General features: G+C 35.1%; 1 pseudogene; it reads left to right on the top strand.

Annotated features, from left to right (window-relative positions):
* Window positions 1-11890: 11890 nt before the first annotated feature.
* On the top strand, window positions 11891-12488 carry LOC132014560 (60S ribosomal protein L7-like; annotated as a pseudogene).
* The last annotated feature ends 12917 nt before the right edge of the window (window positions 12489-25405 follow it).

Raw genomic sequence — 25405 nt, 5'->3', positions numbered from 1 at the left:
TACCAACGGCATAATAAATTATAGTATACTGATACAAGTAATACTATCAGCTATGAAACTATTATTATACACAACATAGATAAAATTCAAAAATAATGATGAATGTCAGAAAACAGACATAAGAGAATATGTACAATAAAAGAATGCATACTATATGATACCATCTATATGCAGTTCCAAAATAAGCAAAATAGCCCATGGTTTTAGAAGTCAAAGTAGTTACCTTTGTGGAGGAGAAAAACTTGGGACTAGGGATGACCCTATGTAGAAGATTTGGGAGCTGGTAATATTTTCTTTCCTGATCTTTCTTTCATGATCTGACAACAGGTGTATCACTTTGTAACAATTCATTGAGTTGTGTCTTTGTTATTAGTGTTTTTCATGTATGCTGAACTCAATAAAAAATGCAAAAAAATAGTATGAACAAAGATTCTACGACCCTTCTATCTGTAGTTAATAGTTTTTTGATTACTGGAAATTTTTCTCTCCTACATTTTTCATAAATTCCATGTCATTTTTCTTCTTCTAAAATATGTGTTATTATTATGCATTGTTATATAAACCTATTAGGTATATAATTATATATCAGATTTATATTCCACTTCAGTGATGTTCTTACTTCTAATAATTACCAATTGCAGCTAACCTTAATATCTATTTTGTTTTTCCCTCTATTCTCTGAGATTTTCTTTTTTTTTTTTTAAGATTTTATTTATTTAGAGAGAGAGACAGAGACAGATCATGAGAGGGGGAAGGGTAGAGGGAGAGAGAAAATCCCCAGCAGACTGCACACAGCCTAGAGCCCCACAAGGGGATTTATCTCATCACCTTGAATTCATTACCTGAACCTAAATCAAGAGATGGAGGTTTAAACAACTGAGCCACTCAGGTGCCCCAGAAGGTTTTCAACATTTGAAAAGTTGTTTCTTGAAGACCATTGGTTCTCAATTGAAAAACAAAAATGTACATAAACATCACATGAGAAACTTGATTAAAACTTCTTGCTCACAGCAAAAATTCTGGCTCAGCAGACTTGGGATAAATATTGGGAATGTTCATTTTCACAGATACCTCAACTGGTTGTAATGCAATTGATCTTCTATCACTCTTGAGAAAACACTCATGATACATTCATTTTGGTGATTTTTAATTTTCCATGAGTTCTTACGTTTTGTGTGTGCTACAAAACTTTCCACTGATCTATATTATTTTGGGACAGTGGAGTGAGAAGTCAGGGCAAGAATGGTATTGTTTGTTACTTGCATTTAATTGCTTAATCTTTTTGTTTAATTATTTTGTCATGTCAGAAGATATAGTAGATTTTTTAAGGTATTAAAAGGAAAGAATTAGGGAATTTTCTTGGCTTCTGTGATACTACTTACCTCTTAAGTCAATTCTTAGCTTCCCTTTCAGGGTCTCATCCCTCACCCCTCTTTTTAACCCATTTTCTCTCCCTGTTCTGTTCATTTTCCCTGGGTGATCTCATTTATGCCTGTGGTTTCAACTACCATTAATATGATGACAATCTCTAATTTTTTAGTCTGAGCTCCAAACAAGAATATCCAATTGCCTGTTGAAAATGTTCATTAAATTAGCCCTCGAGAGGGCCACCTGGGTGACTCAGTTGGTTAAGTGTTTGCCTTCAGCTTAGGTCATGAACCCAGGCCCCTGGGATGGAGTCCCATGTCAGGCTCCTCACTTAGCAGAGAATCTGCTTCTCCCTCTACCTCTGCCACCTACCCTGTTTGTGCACTCACTCTCTTGCTCTCTCTATTAAATAAATAAAATCTTTTAAAAATTTTATTCCTTGAGAACCCGATTCAAGATGTCAAAAACCAAACTCCTTAACTTTTACCCCAAGTCTATTCTTCCTCCAATATTTCCTATCTCCATGAATTACTATAACAAGTCACCCATGACAGACAACTGATTCCATTCCTTTCAGTGTCCACATCCAGAAGACTTTTAAATCCTATTGATTGCATGCCCATATTATCTCAAGATTCTGCCCCTCCTTCTATCCCCATCAGAGCCACCTTGGTCTAGTCTTCATATAGTGTGGCTGTAGTTCTTCTCCCTTCCTTTAGTCTTTCCATTTACATATTCATATTTCACACTGCTTCCAGTAATCTTATAAAACCTCTACAAGCACAGTCATTCTGAACCATATACAATTTTCTTTCTGCCTCTTCTAACATATATGCTTTCCCATGTGCTGCTCACTTGCCTTGAAAATGCTTTTCCTCTATCCAAGTGTCTTACTAATTCACACCCATCTTTCAGTTGTTGACCTAGGTATCAACTCCTCCTTCAGGCTTCCCTGGCCTCTGATGTAGATGCTAGCGCCCTGCATGCCCCTACTCTCTCATATATATCTTCACTTCTCTCATAGCTTTTATCTCACTGTGTGGTCACCATTGGCCTATTTTCTGTCTTCACTAAAATTTTCTAACTTTACTCAAGTCTCTACCTTTAAAAACCTTCCCTTGCTATCCTACCTAAAACAGCACTCCCTGACCTTATCACTTTCTCTTCTTTTACTCTGCTTTACTTTTTCTCATGGTATTAATAATCACCCAAAAAAGTATGTTCTATTCATTTGTTCATGTTTAGTTTCAGATTTCCCACATATGATATACACTCCATGACAGCAATGTGTCTTATTTCACCATTGTATTTCAATAACCTAGAAGAGTCCCTAACACATAAGTCTTAGATAAATATGTGATAGACAGACAAAAGTATGTGTCCTTTGTATGTAAAATTTCCAACTTTTACATCACTGTGTCCTCAGCACTCAGAACTAGAGTTATTGGCACAATGTATATATCTAATAAACATGTGATGAATTAACAGAGATGGCCCTAATAACTCTTCTACCAAAAAGATATGTTAAATATGTATTATCTCATATATGAGGTGTGTGTGTGGTATGTTTGTAAGTTATGTAAAAAAGGGATGTGTTAAAAATTACTTAATACCAAGAAAAACAAACTTGTATTAGGAAATAAATAATGATGACTAGCACTTTTGTTTAAAAATCAGGTAATTTGGGCCTTAGGTAGGCACAATTCTAAAGATCTCCCTCAAGATTCTCATTCCCTGGCTATTCAATCACATACTATTCAAGGCACTGTTGTGAAAAGACATTGCAGATGTTATTTCAAGAAGCAAGAAAAACCTCAAATAAACAACCTAACCTTACACCCAAAAAAAAAAAAAAAAAAAGGTAGAAAAAGAATAACAAATGAAGCCTAAAGCCAGCAGAAGGAAAGAAATAATAAAGATCAGCACAGAAATAAGTGATATAGAAACTAAAAAACAGAGCAACAGAACAGATTGAGGAAACCAGGAGCTGGTTCTTTGAAAAAAATAATAAAATTGATAAAGTTCTAACCAGACTTATCAAAAAAAAAAAGAGAAAGTACCTAAATAAATGAAGTCACAAATGAGAGAGGAGAAATAACAACCAATGCCACAGAAATATAAACTGTGGAAATATAAATATGAAAATATAAAATATGAAAACTATATGCCAACATAGTTGGACTTAGACAACCTGGAAGAAATGGACAAATTCTTAAACATGTGTACACTACCAAAACTGAAACAGGAAGGAATAGAAATCTTGAACAGACCAATAACCACCAAAGAAATTGAATCAGTAATCAAAAAGTTCCCAAAAACCATAAGTCCAAGGCCAGATAGCTTCACAGATGAAGTCTACCAAACATTTAAAGCTAACTATTCTTCTCAAACTATTCTAAAAAATAGAAAAGGATGGAAAACTTCCAAACTTATTCTGAGGCCTACATTAGCCTGATACCAAAACCAGATAAAGACTCTACCAAGAATGAGAACTATAAGCCAATATCCCTGATAAACATGGATGCAGAAACTATCAATAAAATACTAGTAAACCAAATCTAACAATACATTTAAAAAAATCACTCACCACAATAGCCTGGATTTATTCCTGGATTGCAAAAAACAGTTCAATATTTACAAATCAATCAATGTGATATACCATATTACTAAAAGAAAGTGTTAAGAACCATATGATCATTTCAATAGATGCAGAGAAAATTTAACCAAATACAATATCATTCATGATAGAAACCCTTAACAAAATAGGTTTAGAAGGAATATACCTCAACATAATATAGGCCAGCTATGAAGAGCCCACAGCAAATATCATCCTGAATGGTCAAAAACTGAGGGCTTTTCCTCTACAATCAGGAACAAGACAGGGATGTCCAATCCCACCACTGTTAGTTAACATAGTATTTACTGTAAGTCCTAACCTCAGCAATCACACAACAAAAAGAAATAAAAGGTATCCAAATGGTTAAGAAAGAATTCAAATTTTCACTCTTTGTAGAAGACATGACACGCTATATAAAATATCCAAAAACTACTAAGAAGCTGCTAGAACTGATAAATTCAGTAAAGGCTTAGGATTCAAAATCAACGTACAGAAATCCACTGAATTTTTGTACAACATAATGAAGAAGCAAAAATAATTAAGAAAACAATCCTATTTATAGTTTCACCAAAAGCAGTAAGATACCTAGGAATAAACCTAACCAAAGAGGTGAGAAACCTGTACTCTATAAACTATAAAATATTGATGATAGAAATTAAAGATGACACAAAGAGATGGAAAGACATTCCATGCTCATGAATTGGAAAAACAAATATTGTTAAAATGTCTATACTACCCAAAGCAGTCTACAGATTTAATGCAACCCCTATCAAAATATGAACAGCATTTTTTATACACCTAGAACAAGCAATCCTGAAGTTTGTTTGGAACCACAAAAGATCTCAAATAGTCAAAGCAAACTTGAGAATGAACAAGACTAAAAGTATTACAATCCTAGATTTCAAGATATACTACAAAGCTGTAGTAATCAAAACAGTATGATACTAACACAAAGGTAAACCCACAGCTCAACACAACAGAATAGAAAACCCAGAAATGAACCCATAACTATATGGTCAATTAACCTCCAACATAGCATGGAAGAGTACACAATAGAAAAAAGGCAATCTCTTCAACAAATGGTGTTGGAAAACCTGGACAGAAACATGCAAAAGAATGAAACTGGACCAAACACAAAACACAAAACACTTTTTTACACTAAACACAAATTAGAAATTTATACCAAACACAAAAAGAAATTTAAAATGGATTAAAGATCTGAATGAACCCATAAAAATCCTAGAACAGAACACAGGCAGTAACCACTTTGATATGGGCCATAGCAAATTCCTTCTAGATACATCTCCAGAGGCAAGGGAAACAAAAGCAAAAATAAACTATTGGGATGTTTAGGTGTGATTGGTGAAGGAAAGAAAGATTATATGGATTTAAAAACACGGATTTTAGAATTGTTATTATTATGAACTCCTTGAAGGCAATGAATGAAATCTTTCCATATCCCCAGTACCTAGTATTAAACCTGATGCCATAAAGATATTCAGTAACAGTTTACTGTATAAATGCATGACGAAGTACTCCTCATTGAAGCAGTCTCCATACAAGGTACTTGAGAAATAGTTTATGTTCATTTCAGTGCCACAGAAAACTTTTGAAAAATGGGCCTCATCTACTTGCACCAAAATGTAGGTTTCACTTCAACTGGACCTCCAGAGATTAATAATATTACAAAAAATTAAGAGAAAATTATAAATAAATTACAAGACAATTGCCATTAAAAGTCAATTTTTAGTTACGCAATTTTCTGAAATAATAGCTTCCTTTTAACTCTGGCAGAAATTATTTTATAAATCTATTTTTAGCATTTAAGCTAATTCAAATAGTCAAATAAGATGAAGTTATATCAGAATATTATATTTTTGGCTAAGGGTCTGCAAAACTTACAAAGCAAAGAATAAATATGATGTGATCTTTTAAATAAGTGATAAAGATCAAAATAGACTTAAGTTAGAGGTCATGTTTATGTATAAGAAAAAGCAACAACCATTCCCAAATTATTACTGTGGTGCCTAAAGTAGATCTAGATATCAATCACAGACAAGTAACTATTCCTATACTGTTCAAGAGTTGATACTAATGAGATTATGTTCCCCTCCCAACTCTGCTATGCTCATCAATATTTTCTACCTTTCTTCAGGGTACATATGCTGTTGTGGAGACAAGAAGAAAAAGGGAAGGTGGAGAAAATGGGAGGAATTCTCCATATATGGGTACATTACTCTATAGAAAATCCTTAGTCATGGCAATGGGTATGGTGTCAGCCTAGACTGCCATAAAGGCATATCTGATTTTGGAAAAGCAATGTAAAATAAGAAGTGCAACCTATTCTATTACTATTAATGGTTTTTAGCCGCTTCAACTTTTATACAAAACAACATAATGACAATGCTTTGATCAAAGATCTAAGATGGCTGACTTCTTGAGAAAGCATTTGAGTCCACAGAGATTGGCCAGAGATGAAACAATCTGTGGAACTCCAACTAGAAACCTTATAGGTCTCAGGTAGACAGAGCATAGTGACTTTGATGGGAAATGGTGACTGAAACGTGTTAGCATGCTTCACATCTTAGTTTTTAAATGTTGCACATGATTCTGACAAAGGCAAAGCTGTAAGACAACAGATCATCAGTTGTTTAGGTTGAAAATGGGGAAAGGATTGACAACTAAGGGACAGCACAGAGAAACTTGAGGGGGGTGACAGAACTACATCTTGATCATATTGGTAGTTATGCAAATTATACATTTGTCAAACTCTTTGAGCTGTGCACCAAAAAGAGCTCATTTTATTGCATGTAAACCTTTTAAAATATTAATAGTTAATCATTTTTAGAATAAACTGGGTTGACATACAGAACTGACAAGAAGATAAGACTTGGTTAGATCAGTAGTAACTTCCTAATATTACATAAAGATAATCCATGTTGTTTTCTAATTGTTAACTCAAAGCTCTAACTGCCAAATGAAATGCACTCTTTTTGATTAAATGTACAAATGAAAGCTAAATAGGACCCTTAGAAGAAGTAAAAATTAAGAATACTTGACACAGAGAATATATAGGGTAAAAGAAAAAAACAGGTAATATCAAAATGAAGTATACAAAAGGAAGCAAGTTTTGAAGACAATTTTGATGGCAAAAGTAATTGAACAAAAAAAATCTTTGTTATAAAAAGTTAACTAAGAAATGCAGTTCTGTTGGAGGCTGAGACTTCAGTTTCAGTCAAGAATATTTAATGCCGGGCGCCTGGGTGGCTCAGTGGGTTAAGCTGCTGCCTTCGGCTCAGGTCATGATCTCAGGGTCCTGGGATCGAGGCCCGCATCAGGCTCTCTGCTCAGCAGGGAGCCTGCTTCCCTCTCTCTCTCTCTGCCTGCCTCTCCATCTACTTGTGATTTCTCTCTGTCAAATAAATAAATAAAATCTTAAAAAAAAAAAAAGGAATATTTAATGCCAAGATTCTGCAATCACTCAAAAAGTCTAAGGTAAATAAACCAACCTACTGTATGTAAATTTTAAAATAAGAAATCTTAAATACTGTATACTTATAAATCTAATATCTTAGAAAACTTTCTAAGTTTTCTTACATTCATCAGAGAAAGGGATATACCCTTTATATAGACATCACTACAGAAAATCATGTCTATTAAAGGGAACACATTTATTCTCCCCATTTTTCTTGAGCTAACATTTCAGAAGGAACCAGAAAGGAGAAACAAACCCATCTTCTCTACTTTCCTCAATTCACCATTTAAGGTTAATGGTAGATAATTTATGTAGATAAGTGTTTACTTTTCAACCAATGGCTTGTGTAGCCAATATTCACTGTAGCCATCAAGTAGGTTCAGAAATCACCTCAGGTCAGCAAATGGAGAGAGCAGCATGGCCTTGAAAATACACCCCCCAGTGTCCCTTCTTTTAGTCCCAGAACTGAAAGGTGACTACATGCATGCACAGAAGTTAATGTGATGTGGGATTTTTTTTTTCATCTCACTTTGTCAGTCCTCATGGAATATTCTATACAGTTTAATAACATGCTCAAGTCTGGGAATCACATAATCAAGTTCTTTCTATTCCAGAATTATACTTAGTCCTGTCAGACAGGTAGGAAAACTCTACTGAAGGGTGCATGAGCCAATACACCCTTAATACACCATTTTTCCATTGGCTGCCAATGGTGAAAAATGTACACTAAATAAAATCATAAATAAACCAGAGGAAGGTCTGAGTGGCTTTATTTAAAATCTGGGTGGGGTTGAGGGTGGGGAGGAACTGACCCTTCTAACTAAACAGAAACCTCAAGCAGTTATTAGAAAAAGGCACACAGTGGCTTTATTGTTCTTATGAAAGAATGTTCAACTTGGACCATTATACAAAGAAATGTAAATCAAAACAAGATAGCTTTTTCACTTATCAAACTGCAAAAATTTTTAGGTTTCTAGTTGAGCATGACTGTGCAGAAATGGGCATTCTCCAACTGTTTGTCAAGGTGAAGGTATTCCCTAACTAGCAATTTTCCTTACAGATATACTCCCCAAAATATTCCAAAACACATGGATAAAAAGTTGTCTCATTTTTGTTAATAACAAAAAATATATATAAACAACTTCTTAAATAAACTATGACACATTTATAAATTGGAGTATTCTGTCACTTTAAAATAAATAAGCAAACTGGTATGTGTTGATATAGAAGCATCTGCAAGATGTAAATTTTTAGAAATCAAAGATGACAACTCCAGCCAAAATGGAGTAACCCTACTACAGCTCTCTCTCCCACTAGTGTAACTAAAAACTCTATATGAATTAAAAAGCAACTAGAAGGCAACTGTGAAAAATTATACAAGGGAACCAAGGCTTAAAGAATGATCTATAATAGGAGTAAGTTTTGCCATCTTATTTCCTCCTTTATCATCCAGCTTTGACTCAAGAGTGACCCCCAATGCAAAACTGAGGATGGATACAGGCAGCAAAACCTCTGAGAAAACCTATCTTTCTGGGGAGAAGACTGGGAAAAGGGATCACAGTGAGTTGAAGAGTATGAGAGACACCCATTTATTCTTACTTGTTTTTCTCTTGTTTTATGTCATTAAACTCCCTGGAGGAGAGAAGAAAGAGATTGATGCAGAAAGAAAAATTTGAAGAAATTTGTTGAAAGCCATATATTTAGAGATTCATGAAGCTCAGCAGACCCTAAACAGCATAAACTCAAAGAAAAGCTTGCACAAATAGCAACCAAGTAACTGTATGACAAAGATAAATTTTAAAATCTTGAAAGCAGCCACAGAAAAATGATATATTACATATAGGAGAACAAAATTTTGACTTCAGAATTCTCCTTAAAAGACAAAGAAGCTAAGACATCCTTAAAGCAGGACATCTTTAAAGCATAGAAAGAAAAGAACTGTTGAGTTCTACATCCAGCAAAAATACCCTTCACGAATGATGACAAAATAAGGACATTCTTAGCTAAAGAAAAAATGATAATCTAAAACAATAACAACTTTAAAAGGATAGAAATCTTACAATGTATGTTCTTGAACTATGATTAACTAGATATTAAACTGTATAATCTAAAGAGAAATAGGAATTCCTGGGTGGTTCAGTCCGTTAAGCATCTGCCTGAATTCAGCTCAGGTTGTGATCACAGGGTCCTAACATTAAAGTCCTGCACTGAAGTCCTTACTTAGTGGGGAGCCTGCTTATTCCTCTGCTTGGGGCTCCCCCTGATTGTTCCCCACCCCTCCAACAAATAAGTAAATAGGATTTTTAATTAAAAAAAAACAGAAAACCCTCAATTTGTAAAATGTAGACAACACACTTCTAAATAAACCATGGGTGAAAGAGGAAGTCTCAGGGGAAATTAGAAAATATTTTGACTGAATGAAAATGAAAAGATAAAATATCAAAACTATTACAGCATGCAGCTAAGAGTTCTTAAAGGGATATGTATAACATTAAATCTTATGTTAGAAAAAAAAAGGTCTCAGGGCACCTGGGTGGTCTAGTTGGTTAAGCATCTGCCTTCTGTTCAGGTCATGATCCTGGGGTCCCAGGACTGAACCTGCTCCCAGCTGAGTGGGAACCCGCTTCTCGCTCTCCCTCTGCCTGCCGCTCTGCCTGCTTGTGATCTCTCTCTTCCAAATAAATAAAGTCTTTGAAAAGAAAGAAACAAAAAGGTCTCGATAATGAAAGTGGAAAAGGAAGAAAAAAGTAAACCCAAACCAAATAGAGACTAGAAAAAGCCAAATCTGAGAACAAAAATCAACAAAATTTTAATCAGAAATTTGATGAAACTAAAATATGGTTCTTTGAAAAGATCAATAATATTTGTAAACCTCTCGACAGACTGACCAAGAAAAAAGAGAAGATATAAATCACCAGTAGCAGGCATAAGAGATCCTACAGACATTAAAAGGATAATAAGGAAATACAACAAACAATTCTATGCTCGTGATTTCAAGAACTTAAATCAAATGGGCCAGGACTTTAATGAACAGAACTCACTGAAAAAGAAATAAATAACCTGAATATTCCTATATTATTAAAGAAATTGAAAACCTTCCCACAAAGGAAACTCCTGGCCCAGATGGTTTCACGGGAGATTTCTACCTAACATATTTATCAAACATTTCTAGGAAAAAAGATCAATTTTATGTTATCTCTTCCAGAAAATGAATTGAGAAAACACTTCCCAACTTATTTTAAGAGCTGCCATCACAATGATACCAAAACTAGAAATAAGACATTATAAGAAACTACAGACCAATATCCATGTGACCACAAATGCCTAAATCATCAACAAAATTCTAACAAATCATATTCAGTAATATATAAAAATATAATACATTATAAACAAACTGGGGTTTATTCAAGGAATAGAAAGCTGGTTCAATATTTAAAATCAATCAATGTAATTCATTATTAAGAATTTTTTTAAACATAGATAATCTCAATGAAAAAAGGAAAACTTTTACAGGAGTCAACATCCACTCATGATAAAAATTCTCTGCAAAGTGGGAACAGAAGAGAATGTCCTCTACCTGATAAAGGACATCTACAAAAAATCTGTAGCTAACATAATACTTACCCAAGTTTTAATCCAAATTATCCAAGTCTTAATTATCTAGTCTGTAAAATGAGGATATAAATATTTGCCTTTTAGATTTATTATGAAAGTTAAAGTTATTAGCATAGTGCATTAAGAATGGTGAAAATAGGGATGCCTGGGTGGCTCAGTCAGTTAAGCTGCTGCTTTCGGCTCAGGTCCTGATCCCAGGGTCCTGGGATCGAGTCCCGCATGAGGTTCCTTGCTTGGCAGGGAGCCTGTTTCTCTCTCTGCCTCTGCCTGACACTCTGCCTGCTTGTGTGCTTGCTCTCTCTCTCTCTCTCTCTCTCTCTCTCTCTGAAAATTAAATAAATAAATAAAATCTTTTTTTAAATGGTAAAAATAGTCTTTTCCAGCTGGAACCACAGAGGATGCAGAAGAGAAGAAAAAGAGGATTTCTATGGTGCCAGAAATCCTTAAGAAAAAAGCAAAGCAATTTCTCAGAGTTGCAGAGTTGAAGATCAAATGTCTGAGAAAGTAGTTTGCTCAAAAAATGCTTCGAAAAGCAAGGAGAGGGGCACCTGGGTGGCTCCATTGTTAAGTGTCTGCCTTTGGCTCAGGTCATGGTCCTGGGGTCCCAGGATATAGCCCCACATTGGGCTTCCAGCTCAGCAGGAAGCCTGTTTCACTTTCACACTCCCTGTGCTTGTGTTCTCTCTCTCGCTGTCTCTCTCTCTCTCTGTGTCAAATAAATAAACAAAATCTTAAAAAAAAAAAAAAAGAAAGAAAGAAAGAAAGAAAGAGAGAGAGAGAGACAGAGAGAGAGAAAAGGAGAAAAAAAGAAAAGAAAAGCAAGGAGAAACCCTATTTATCAAAAAGCTAAGCATTACCACAAAGAATATAGGCAGATCTAGAGAACTGAGATTCAAAAGGTCAGGATGGCAAGAAAAGTTGGAAACTCCTATGTACCTGCAGAACCCATATTGGTGCTTGTCATCAGGATCAGAGGTAGCAGTGGTGTGAGCCGAAAGGTTCCAGAGGTGTTGCAGCTTCTTCAATGGCACCTTTGTTAAGCTCAACAAAGCTTCAGTTAACATGCTCAGAACTGTGGAACCATATATAGCATGGGGGGACCCACCCCTGAAGTGGTAAATGAATTGATCTAAGAGTGTGGTGAAGGCAAATTCAACAAGTGAGTTGCCCTGACAGGTGATACAGTGATTGCTCAATATCTTGGTAAGTATGGCATCATCTGCATGGAGGATCTGATTCAGCAGATCCGTACGGCTGGAAAATATTTCGAAGAAGCAAACAACTTTTTATTGACCTTCAAGCTATCTTCTCCTCAAAAGGGAATGAAGGAAAAAGACCACCCATTTTACAGAAGGTAGACATGCTGGTAACAGGGAAGACCAGATCAATAGGCATATTAGAAGGATGAACTAAAGTATCTACCATGATTATTTTTATAACTGGTCATTTAATAAATGACTACTTTCATACTGAAAAAATGGTGAAAATAATAATTATTATATATGCAATAATAATAAAATTTGTATTCATCATATATCAATTCTGCATTATTGGTTGGAATGCTGCATAGTCCAGAACTCAGAATAGCTGCAGTATTATCACACACTACACACACACACACAGAGCACACATTGTAAAAAGCACAAGATAATTTTTAAAAAGTCAAACAAATAGGAAATAAAACTGGAAAAGGGAAATAATATCCTATGACTGATCATTCTTTATGATAATGAGAACTAGCAGTCACTTCCTAAAATCAACTCCATTGAAAAACAAAATGGAAAACATCACAATGAATTTGAGACAAATTCTGCTGACAAAGTTGTCCCTGTAAGACAATCCAATGCAAGACATAGTTTCAGACTCACGAAATCAAAGTTTCCTAGTGAAGTTGTTACTCATGGCTTTTCTTAAATCGCAGTTCTCATTCCTGAAAGTTCCAAGCAGTCTTCTGGAATTTGTGTTGCTTAAAGGATTTCTTTGTTTTAGGGAGTTTTTATAGTAAGGTTGTCCAGATTACTTCAAAGCAGAAATTTTTATTGATATAAACTAGGGACCATTTTTCATGCTAGAGAGATTAAACTAAAACCCAAATCTACGTGAGAATCAAAAAAAGGGTACTTACCCACCCACCCGCTTGCTAAGAATAAATATTCTGATAAACAATAGTAAACTTTCTGAGGCTCCTACTTCCAAGCCCTAGTATACTCCCCAGTAATTCTAAAAGTTCAGGTAGTATGAATGCTTTCAGATAATTTAGCTTTATTTCAGAGTATGGAATTCATACCACTCTAAGAGTATTGCTTTTATATTGTGTTGTAACTATTCCTGTGTTATATATTTTGAGGTGTTTTTGTGCCTCCTATGCTCTATTTAAGTCCTCCTGAGTTTTTCTTCCTATATGTTAATGGTTTATTGATATACTAGGAATCTAGCTTAGTTTCTACTACCCCCAATAAGCATTTTATAGTTAATATTAAATAATGGGTTTTTTTTAATCCTGAGGGTCTCACATTATAACAAGGGCTAGTTTAAATAAAGAGTTTTAATCTTTCAGACTTCAGAAACTCATGCAAAAATAAAATAGTAGTGGGTGGTCACCAATATAATGAAACTTCATTGAATAATTTCTTATATATATTATTTAATGGAGTATACCAATCTTGCATCCTCATGGGAAGTTAAATTTAAAAGTTTCATACTGCTCTGATTCTTATGATGTATAGATTCCTTTATGAGTCCACTGGCAGATGTTACTATTTTAAACACTCAGAAATCATTAGATTAAGTATAACCACCCAGTTGGATGCAAAATTTAATTTCCAAATGAAAAATGATTTCTAATGTAGTTTATACAACTTCATGATGCTTTTTCTTTGAGGATACATAGTATTAAATGTTCTTTATAAAGAGGATGCAAAATATATATCCTGCTCTATATAAGTTGATTTTATATCAATATCAAGGGATTTTGATGACATAATATATGTCTTTCACTAAGGCAGTCCATATGGCCAAATAGCACAGACCAATTTTTCTTCTATAAATGGAAACATTCTCTACTTAAGGATTTCACAGTCCTGAAAATCCCTGGTTGTAAACCATGGTCTCATAAAGAGACTAATGAGCAAACCCAAATGTGTAAGATAGCGAAAAATTAATGCACTGGGGTGAGAGAGAGGCAGCTGACCGTGGAATCCTCTGCTGTGATGTAAGGCAGAGAACAGATAGGCTCTTTCTAGATACTACATATTGCTAAAAATAAGATAATGGACATGGTCTTACTGCCTTCTCCTTCTAGTAATAGAAGTCTGATATTCCTCATCCTCGTGTAGTTTGGATGAGACTGACACTAACCAGCTCCATGGATGGGCATGTGACCCAAGACAGATAAACCAGAGCCACTGAAACTCAATCCTTACACTTTGGTTGGAACTACTGGAAAAAAAAAAAATCCCTTACACTTGAATTGTTGGCACAATAGGACCTAAATCTAGAACTACTGATAGCTATTTTATCACCATGAGGGAGGCACCTGCTCAAAAAATGGGGCCAATACACAGAAGCAGACCCAAGAAAGAAAGATAACCTTACTGACATCATTTGAGTCCCTGGATCAGACCATGTGAGTGAAGGTCTTGACTTTTCAGATATGGAGCCAATCCTCTCTTTTTCTTTTTTCTTAAGCCAGTTCTTAAATAAAAGAAAGTTTTTTTCTAAAGTATTAATCTAAGATACACTCATGGTTTACCCTTTTAAATATTTGAGGAGAGTCAATACTACAGTCACATAGCTCATGTTTCAATATTAAAAGATTCTTGCATTTGCAATGGGGAGAGTCTCTAGGAAGCACCATGCTTTTGTGTTAGTATCTTATTGATTATTTCTTAATTTGTGTATATTTCTCATTATAGATACTTCAGAGTACTCAAGGTTCTCCCCCATTCATAGGGATTTCTGGCAGAGAATAAATTCATAAATAAAGAGAAATGTGCATATTAACAGAAATATAGGGATAGCTTATTTTTAACTTTTGTAAGTTATTTATCAAAGTAAATTTTATAAATTTTAATTAGGAACAAATTAAATGAAAAAACATGAAACTAGTTATCTTTTTATCCTCATCACCTAGCTCAGTACTAGGAGCTTACTACTGGTTGAATGAATAAATGCATTGATGAATAAATGAATATTTAATTAATGGAAAATCATCACCCAATATCTGACTATTGTATTTTTCCCATATAACATTGTTTTTGTTGATTCATTTTCTCTACATGTAAATGTATAATGATAATTTGGAATCACTGCATGTTATTAGTACAAATCTGGGAAATCCACTAACACTTCTACAAAAGTCCACTCTCGTGGTTTAAGAAAATACCATGTTTTCAGGAGATTTTGCAAATGACACACTTCTCATTGCCAACAGAGAAACAGTCTTCTCCTTATTTCTCTTTTCTTTTCTTTTGTTCATAAGGCTTTTAGGAAAGAAAAGAGTGATAAAATCATATAAGTTCCACTTGGAACATTTTATTAATATGAGCCTCTAATTTATTTTGATCTTTCAGAGGCTTAGCAAATATGTAATTTCCATATAGTTGTCTTAGAAATAGAACTTTCTCAGATGATTGTATAGTCATTATCAATCTCCACAATAAACAGATGGTAGTTTGAAAAGTTATCAACTTTTCAAAAAATTAATAAAATGGGAAGCAAGATGGATGATTGACCTTCATACAGCAAACTACAAGCCTAGTGCACAAAACATCTGACTTCCATCTTTTATGAGACCATGCAACAATGGCTACCATCCCAAACCACAAAGACAAGGAGCAGTATGAAAATCCCACTAATAGAACAAGGTTTCAGAGAATTCTCTTCCTTCTAGCCGTGTCTGGGCTGATGCCAGTCTGATTCTTTCCTGTGCTACAATATATGTGACCAGATTCTCTCAAACATTGGCATGAAGTCACATTTTACACTCAGTCACTGGGCACCTGGGTGTCTCAGTCAGTTAAGCATCTGCCTTTGGTTCAGGTCATGAGGGTCCTGGGATTGAGCCCCACATTGGGCTGCCTGTTTAGTAGAGATCCTGCTTAGTAGAGATCCTGCTTCTCCCTCTCCCTCTGCCTCTCTCCCCCTACTTGTGTTCTTGTTTACTCTGCTCTCTCTCAAATTAAATAAATAAATTTTTAAAAAATAATAAACTCGGTTACTAATACTAGTGTCATTACTAGAGTATTCAGATTTTGAACTTGCTGGGAAGGTTCTATTTTCTCTATAGTTAACCTGACACATTTGTAACATCTGATCAATGCAAAATATTAATAAAAGTTATCATAACTTCATCAAGATCAAAAGCTTCTGCACAGCAAAGGAAATAGTCAACAAAATAAAGAGGCAACCCACGGAATGGGAGAAGATATTTGCAAATGACAGTACAGACAAAAGGTTGATATCCAGGATCTATAAAGAACTCCTCAATCTCAACACACACAAAACAGACAGTCATATTTTTAAAATGCTCATATCTTTAAAAAAGATATGAACAGACACTTCTCCAATGAAGACACACAAATGGCTATCAGACACATGAAAAAATGTTCATCATCACTAGCCATCAGGGAGATTCAAATTAAAACCACATTGAGATATCACCTATACCAGTTAGAATGGCCAAAAGTAGCAAGACAGAAAACAACATGTGTTGGAGAGGATGTGGAGAAAGGGGAACCCTCTTACACTGTTGGTGGAAATGCAAGTTGGTGCAGCCTCTTTGGAGAACAGTGTGGAGATTCCTCAAGAATTTAAAAATAGAACTTCCCTATGACCCTGCAATTGCACTCCTGGGTATTTACCCCAAAGATACAGATGTAGTGAAAAGAAGGGCCATCTGTACCCCAATGTTTATAGCTGCAATGGCCACGGTCGCCAAACTGTGGAAAGAACCAAGATGCCCTTCAGCAGACAAATGTATATGTGGTCCATATACGCTATGGAGTATTATGCCTCCATCAGAAAGGATGAATACCCAACTTTTGCAGCAACATGGATGGGACTGGAAAAGATTATGCTGAGTGAAATAAGTCAAGCAGAGAGAGTTAATTATCATATGGTTTCACTTATTTGTAGAGCATAACAAATAACATGGAGGACAAGGGGAGATAGAGAAGAGAAGGGAGTTGGGGGAAATTGGAAGGGGAGGTGAACCATGAGAGACTATGGATTCTGAAAAACAATCTGAGGGTTTTGAAGGGGCGGGGGTGGGAGATTGGGGGAACCAGGTGGTGGGCACTAGAGAGGGCACGGATTGCATGGATCACTGGGTGTGGTACAAAAACAATGAATACTGTTATGCTGAAAAGAAATAAAAAATTAAAAAAAAAATAAAAAAATAAAAAAATAAAAGTTATCATAACTATTTAAAAGGAAAGAAGATGTGCTCTTCTTATCTTTTTCTGTAGGACCTCCATAACTTGGAAAATACACTAGTTAATTCCCATGATAACCTTGCCAAATAGGTTGGCACAATTTTCCTCTTTGAAAGAATAAAGAAACCAAAGCTACTATGCCTGAGTAACAGAATTTAGAACTGAAAGAAACTCCAAAAATTAGCAATCTGAGCTTAATTATATCATGTATCATTTTCATTGCTGCTATATGCCAAGCACTGAAGTAGGCAAAGAAAATTGGGGCCCAGCAAAGTTACATGACTTGTCTAAGACCATTTGCCTACCTCAAAGCAAAAGTGGTCCTCCAAAGTTTCCACCACTGTTTCTGGACCATACTAGCTTAAGATACAAAAGTAAAATCAGAAAAGTTTTCTCCTCTCTAAGATCTACTCTATCCCACCTAACATGCTGGTACCTCCAATATGATATGCAAAACTTGTTACTCTTAAAATATAGTTTTAAAGCTTTTCTTCTCAGATATATTAACCTGCAATGGGTAAGGAAGTATATCAAATATTCTCTTTGGAGAAAAAGAATGCAGACTCAAGATCAAGATGAACATATTTGTCAGCCTAAGGGAAACTCCTGGATACTTGATTTCTTTGTTTTTCTCCCAACTGTAAAACAGAAATAATAAAACAAGGATGTTGTAAGGTTAAAAATATTGCATTTCTAAAAAGCTTCATACTTAGGATGAGTCCCATAAATGAGAACTATCATTCTTATTATTTATTTAAATATCACACTCCAGTTTTAGCAGGGAATTGTTCTGTTGTTGGAATGCAAAATTTCTTTCCATTATTCCATTGGTCTGAGACAAGGAAATGGTCCAACCAGTCTTTAATCTTTCTAATAAATTGTACTCCCAAGCTCAATGGAAATTCCTTTAGCTAGCTTAAGTGGTTCATCCTCTAATTGCCTGGCTAAAGCTCTACACATTATTATCCAAATATGTAACTCTCCAGTGAAAACACCACTGCACCCATAATCATTTCCATTTCCCATCCCCATATTTTGGCCTTTCCCGTGAACCTCTCTAGTTTTCTTCTCAAGTAGATACAGCAGAAAGCAACCAAGCATTTTGTAGGCGTGGTGCATAGTGGAAAGAATATGAGCATCAGAGACAGACAAGGTTACAATGGCAGTTCCTCCACTGCAGAATTTCAACCCAGATAGGTGAACCCAGGCAGGTGTCTTGGTTTCCTGAGTCTGAGTCTCAGTTTTTCTCCTTTACAAAATGGAGATGATAATATATAGTTTACAATGTTGTCAGGATTGATGAGACTATACATGCAAACCCTCAAGCACAAAGGGAAATAGAAACTATCATTATTTTGAAAAAAGTGTTTTGTCTGTCCCTTCTAAGGTTAAACTGTTGGATCTCATAACTTGGTCAGTTCAAGCTATTTTATAAAGTAAATCAGCAATAGGATCTTATTTTTTGAGCACAGACAACCTTAATACTTTCCTTCGCCCTATGTTTAAATGGACCCTAATCAGATTAATTTTAGAAAATAATGAGCATCGGGTAAATGTATATATACAATCTCACTTTCAGAAGGACAAGTTTCAATATAAAGAATGCAAAGTGATTTTTTTCCTTCTATTATCCCATTCAATTGAGACCGTAAGTACTCTTATCAATTACAGATATGACATTAATTTTATTAGCTGCTGCTATTCTGCTCTCCCTCTTTAAACTGATTCAAATGGGATGAATATTTTCCTGAAAAACTGTAGTGATTCACCTGGGCCTGCACTTTCTAAAAAACAGAAAAATAAAATAAATTCATTGTTGTAATTACTATTTTTCAGTTTTGAGATAGTGAAATTCATAGTCTTACACTGGAACTCTAAGCTCTAGCTTTATAAGACTAGAAAGTAATTATGAACATAATTAGATTTCACAAAAGCAAGCTTAATTAGGATGTAGAAGTCTTGACTGTGACAGAATTTCAGGGTTGATCCCAGCTTCAGAAGGCATCTAACCTCTCTCTTTCCTTAACAACAACAACAAAAAAGTCCAGAAGGACTTTTGATCAATACACGTAAAAGATTCTCTCACTTGCCTCTCCAAAAGACAAATTCTTCCTTGGGGAAAATTCTTCACTCCTTTAAGTAAATTCTCTCCACCAGCTAATAAACTAACAAAAGTACTACATCCCCCTTTTGCAGGTAATCAATTTCAAAACCCAGACAAATAGGAGGAGTGAGGCACATTGATACATAACAACTGTCTCATGGAAAAAGTCAATAGAGGAAAATGTCAGGTTGCCCTACTTTCTAATTAGAATTACTCACAGAAAACATTATGTTTTCTTGCCTGCCTGAAGGCCACTTCAGACCAAAAGGGTTGAAGTAAGCCTGGGTGGGTAGTTTTCAATGGATTTCTGTTGAAAGTTTTTTGATAAAACATGGTGCTGGGGTTAAAACTTTAGGATCTGGAAAGGTTATTCTGGAGATCATCCACCCTGAGTAATGTGGTATCTAGAGACCCGATAAGGTTAATCCAAATTATCCGGGAGATTACCCCTGAGACAGCAAATGGTTCCATAAACATCACCATTGCTATCCCAAGCAGAGAAATGATATGCTTCACTTTTGTTAGCATTTTCAAGGAGACTAAACCTGAAAATGTCAGTGAAATGAAGACTTGAGTTTATAGGCAAAGCTGTCCCTGGACCTCTGAATTATGAGGCTAGACTTCCAGTAGCTGTCAAGTTATAGGTCAGGCCCTTCTAGGTCAACTTTCACCTCTTTCACAAAACCCATGATGAAATTTCAAAGGCTTTCATGGGAAGTTTTATTAACTTAAGTTAGTTTGAAAGAAAAAGGTAGGCAGGGCAAAATGTGAGAACCCATTATCTTTGTTCATTGTTTTCTGTCCTTTTTGCTGCAATGCTTGTAGGATCACACACGGATAATCAATTATTCTGGGCACACAGTGGGAAGGCAGGGTGAAAAGGCTAAAAGGATTCTTAAAACATTTAGGACAGCTGGCATACAATATTCAAAAACTAAAAAAAGTAACTTCTTTTTCCTTTCATGTTTTTAATACTTTTAACTTCCAAGTTATTCAAAATGAAGTTGAAGTGGTTTAAATTTTTTCAGAATTACCACTCATGTTATAAAGGTATGGGGGTGGGGATAAAAATTTACAGATCATAAGCTAAAATCTGTTATTACCTGGTGCATAGTAGGTGCTCAATAAATATTTGTTGGCAAATTCTGTTAAATTTCTGCATTGAAAACAAAACCAAAGAGTTAGTCTGTGTTAGGACTGACGTGTGTAAATTGTGTTATTTCCATACTCAGGTGATTATTTATACATACAAATAGTTGTCTGGAAAATGAAAAGTTTAAAATATATCCAGATATATAAACATAAAAAGATTTTTTTATATGGAGAAAAAAAAGAATCACTATGTTGGTGTCATTTAGTGATTTTTGTTTACCTTTCAGTCAATTTCCCTAATTCTAGTTCTAATTTGGGGATTTGGTTCCATGAAGTCCAAAATCGTGGTTGCTCACTATCATTCATCCTAAACAAAGACCTAACTAAGCTATCTGTGTCTTTACAACTCCACAACCATCAGCCACAACATGCCTTTCCTGTCAGGACCACTGCCATAGTCTCCTAAATGAGAACTCTGGATTCTTGCTGGTCCCTCTAAAATCGGGTCCATTTTTATCGAGCACTTTTGTTTTGTTTTGTTTAAATTCAAGTAGCCAACATACAGTACTAATTAGAGGGTTTTTTTAATACACACATCTGGCTGCATCCCTTTCCGTTGTGCGGGACATGTTAATAGTTACTTATTCACAACCTGTCACAGAGACCACATGGCCTCACATTCATAAAAAGCCACAGATTGAAAGTTTGGCCCTACCTCCAAATGAGGATCTATATATAGTCACAGAGACATAGTGCCAGGATTGAGAGAAGATAGCTCATCATACAACTTTAAACTGGTGTCCTTTTACCAACCCATACCATCTGAGGTATACTTTAAACTGATCTTTGGTAAATTCTGTAACTTTCTTGTGAATATAATGCTTATACTGAATTGCATTTTTTATATTTTGAGAGTATAAATATTATAGCCCTAATTATTAGGGGACTTTGGGGGTTTTTTTGTTTTGTTTTTTTGTTTTTAGCATTTCTTCATTTCTTTCCATCTACTAGAATCCAAGGCCTAAGCTTCTCTCAATATCTGAGGGGTCCCTTCCCAGGGAACTTGGGATAACATGGGTACTTAATATGGCCCACAAGGCCCTAATTGCTCTGGGCTCCTGTCTAAATTAATTCTATAGCCTCATTATTTCACGACACTCCTTCTATAGCCTCATTATTTCACGACACTCCTTCTTGCCTCTGAACTCTGGCAATTCTCACCTTCTTTGGGCTCTCCAGAACCCAGTCCATGCTCCCTCCTGCCAAAAACTTTTGCATATAGATGCCCCGTCTGCAATAATCTCCTTCCTTAAGTCCCTGACTCCTCTTCAGTGTTATTATCTGTTCATCCTTCAGATCTCAGCTCAAGGGCCACCGCCTCCAGGAAGACTTCTTTGGCTTCTCCTAATATACAATTATATATTCTCCAATACCATGTTATTACCCCAATTATAATTATGCTTCTATCTACATGACTCTTAAATTAATATCTGTCTCTCCACCAGACGTTATAAGAGAAGAAATATCTTTTCATCAAGAGCGGGAGGGGGCAGCAATGTGTGTATGCACACATACTTTCTTCACCCAGCACAGTTGGCTGACATTTATTAGAAGCTTAAAATACATTTGTTTAATAAATGAATTTTTTTATTATTCCATGCTGTCTCTTAAAAAGAATCTGAATACTCAGATTGTTTTTTGAGATTAAGAGTCTCTTATGGTTTGCTGGGAGGAGGATGGGTATGGAGAGGGTAGTTGGGTGATGGACATTGAGAAGGATATATAATATGGTGAGTGCTGTGAAATGTGTAAGCCTGATGACTCACAGACCTGTACCCCTGGGGAAAATAACACATTACATGTTAATAAAAAATTAATAATAATAATAAATCTGAACAGATATTAATTATAATCTATGTTTTAAAAAGTGATTATATCCAAAGCCTAATTTATCTAAAATAAACAAAAAACTTTGCAAAAAAAAAAAAGGTATTATATGAAAACAGTTTGAAACCCATTCAAAAAAATCTCTTTTGCTAGTGACTTTCAGTCTAAAATATAAAACTTTAACCTCAGGTGCACTAAACAGAAGAAAACAGCACCAGAGATTTAAGAGACTGTGTGGGATTTTATGCCACAAACAAAATGGACTGAGCCAAAACATTCAGTTGACTCAGTTCTCCATGCCTGTTTAAGCATCTGAGTCACGTGGAGGAAAAAGGGAAACATCGATCACTGCTTCTCAGCCATCTAGACATTCCCCAATGAATCACATCAGAGATGTGCTTTGGTTCTATTCCCATCTCACTTATTCATACAGATAGAGGCTAAAGAGAAAAAGTTTCTCCTATACCACAATCAATCATATTGTGTCAGTAAAATGGATAAGTAAAAAAAATATTATATAAATAATATAATTGTGTAATATGTATGTCATTATAATATATACATAATTCATACACTATAAAAATTTAACTTTCTAAGTGTAAAGGAAAAGAACATTTTGAGTATAAAGGAAATAAGAACACTTTGATTGTGGTCACAGGAAAACCTCCCATGCTGATGGAAAAGCCATTAAAGATCAGTAGTTGAAGAACTTACATGTGTACAGTGCTAGGCCCCCATCTTAATTCTTTTACGTATTTTAACTTATTGAATTCTCACAACAGTCTTACAAAATAACTATTTATTAAATATTCTGATATTTCAAACCCACTTTATACATAAAGAAACTGATGCACAGAGAGGTTAAGTAACTTGCCCAAGATCGCACAAACTAGGGAGCAGAAAAACAAGGATTAAAACCCAGGCTGTATGGCTCCAGATTCTACCCTCCTAAAAACATTATACTGGCTCTCAGTAGTTGTCAGTCATGGACTCCACAATCCTAAATTCACATATCCCTCTAAAACATCCAATATTGTAGTTTTTTCTCCACAAACACTAACTTTTTGAAGCTGCATATAGTCATTTTTCTCAGCATTAGAACTACTATTTAAGATCTGGAAGAAAAACATCTGAGGGAGAGAAGAAAGTTAAAAGAGAGGAAGCTAGAATCAACCCCTCCAGTTTTGTATCATAATCATAATCATAACTAACATTTTTTGGGCATTGTGCTAAGTGTTCTAAGAAATTGTCTCATTTAAATGACACATAACACACACAGATCAATGGAATAGAATAGCAAGGCTGGAAATAAATCCATATATATATAGCAAATTAATTTATAACAAAGAAGAAAGGACAGTCATCAATAAATGTTGTCGGGAAAACTGGAGAGCCACATGCAAAAGAATGAAAGCAAACTACTATCTTACACCATAAATAAAAACTAACTCAAAATGGATCAAAGATTTAATCTTAAACATGAAAACATAAAAATCCTACAAAAAAATATAGGCAGTAAGCTCCTTGATACTGATCTTGGCAATGATTTTTTAGATTTGAAATCAAAAGCAAAGCAATAAAAGTAAAAATAAACTAAAAAGTTCTGCACACTAAAGGAAACCACCAACAAACTGAAAGAGCAACCACTAAATGGGAGAAAATATGTGCAAATCATATATCTGATATGGAGTTAATGTCTGAAATATGTAAAGAACTCATACAAATCAATAGCAAAAAACCAGTCCAATTTAAAAATGAACAGAAGAGGGGTGCCTGGGTGGCTCAATTGGTTAAGCAGCTGGGTTGGTGGTTAAGCAGCTGCCTTCGGCTCAGGTCATCATTCCAGGGTCCTGGGATCGAGCCCCGCATCGGGCTGCCTGCTCAGCAGAGAGCCTGCTTATCTCTCTCTCTCTCTCTGCCTGCTGCTCTGCTTACTTGTGCTCTCCATCTCTCTGTCAAATAAATAAATAAATAAATCTTAAAAAAAAAAAAAAGAAAGAAAGAAAGAATGAACAGAAGATCTGAATAGGTCTTTTTCCAGAGAAGACATCCAGATAGCTGACAGGTACATAAAAAGTGCTTAACATCACTCATCATCAGAGAAATGTAAGTCAAAACTACAGTGAGATGTCACCTCACACAAGTTAGAATGGCTATCATCAAAAAGATAAGAAATAACAACTATTGGCAAGGATGTGGAGAAAAGGGAACCCTTGTGTACTTTTGATGGGAATGTAAATTAGAGCAGCCACTGTAGAAAACAGTATGGAGTTTCCTCAAAAAGTTAAAAAACAAAATACCATATGATCCAACAATTCCACTTCTGGGTATTTAACTGAAGAAAATGAAAACAGTAATTTGAAAAGACCTATGCACCGCCATGTTCGTTGCTACATTATTTATCATAGCCAAGATATGGAAACAGCTCAGTGTTCATTGTTAGATGAATGGATAAAGAAGGTGTGTTATATACATGCAATGGAATATTACTCAGCCACAAAAAAGAATGTTAAATCTTGCCATTTGCAACAACTTGGATAGAACTTAAAAACATTATGTTTGGTGAAATAAGTTGGACAAGAAAAAGAAAAATCTCACTTGATCCCACTTATGAGTGGAATCTAAAAAAAAAACCAAAAAACAAAAACAAATAAATGAGTTCATGAATACAGAAAATAGATTGGTGGTTGTAAGAACTGGAGGTGGTGGGGTAAGTGAACTTGTTGAAGAGGGTTAAAAAGTACAGACTTCCAGTTATTAAAAAAATAAATAATAAATAAACAAATAAATAGGGAATACAATGTACAACATGG

The sequence above is a fragment of the Mustela nigripes genome, chromosome 3, assembly GCF_022355385.1.
Source record: "Mustela nigripes isolate SB6536 chromosome 3, MUSNIG.SB6536, whole genome shotgun sequence".
Classification (NCBI taxonomy): Eukaryota; Metazoa; Chordata; class Mammalia; order Carnivora; family Mustelidae; genus Mustela; species Mustela nigripes.
Note: the sequence above shows the minus strand (reverse complement) of the source record. Positions and strands in the feature narration are given on the sequence as shown.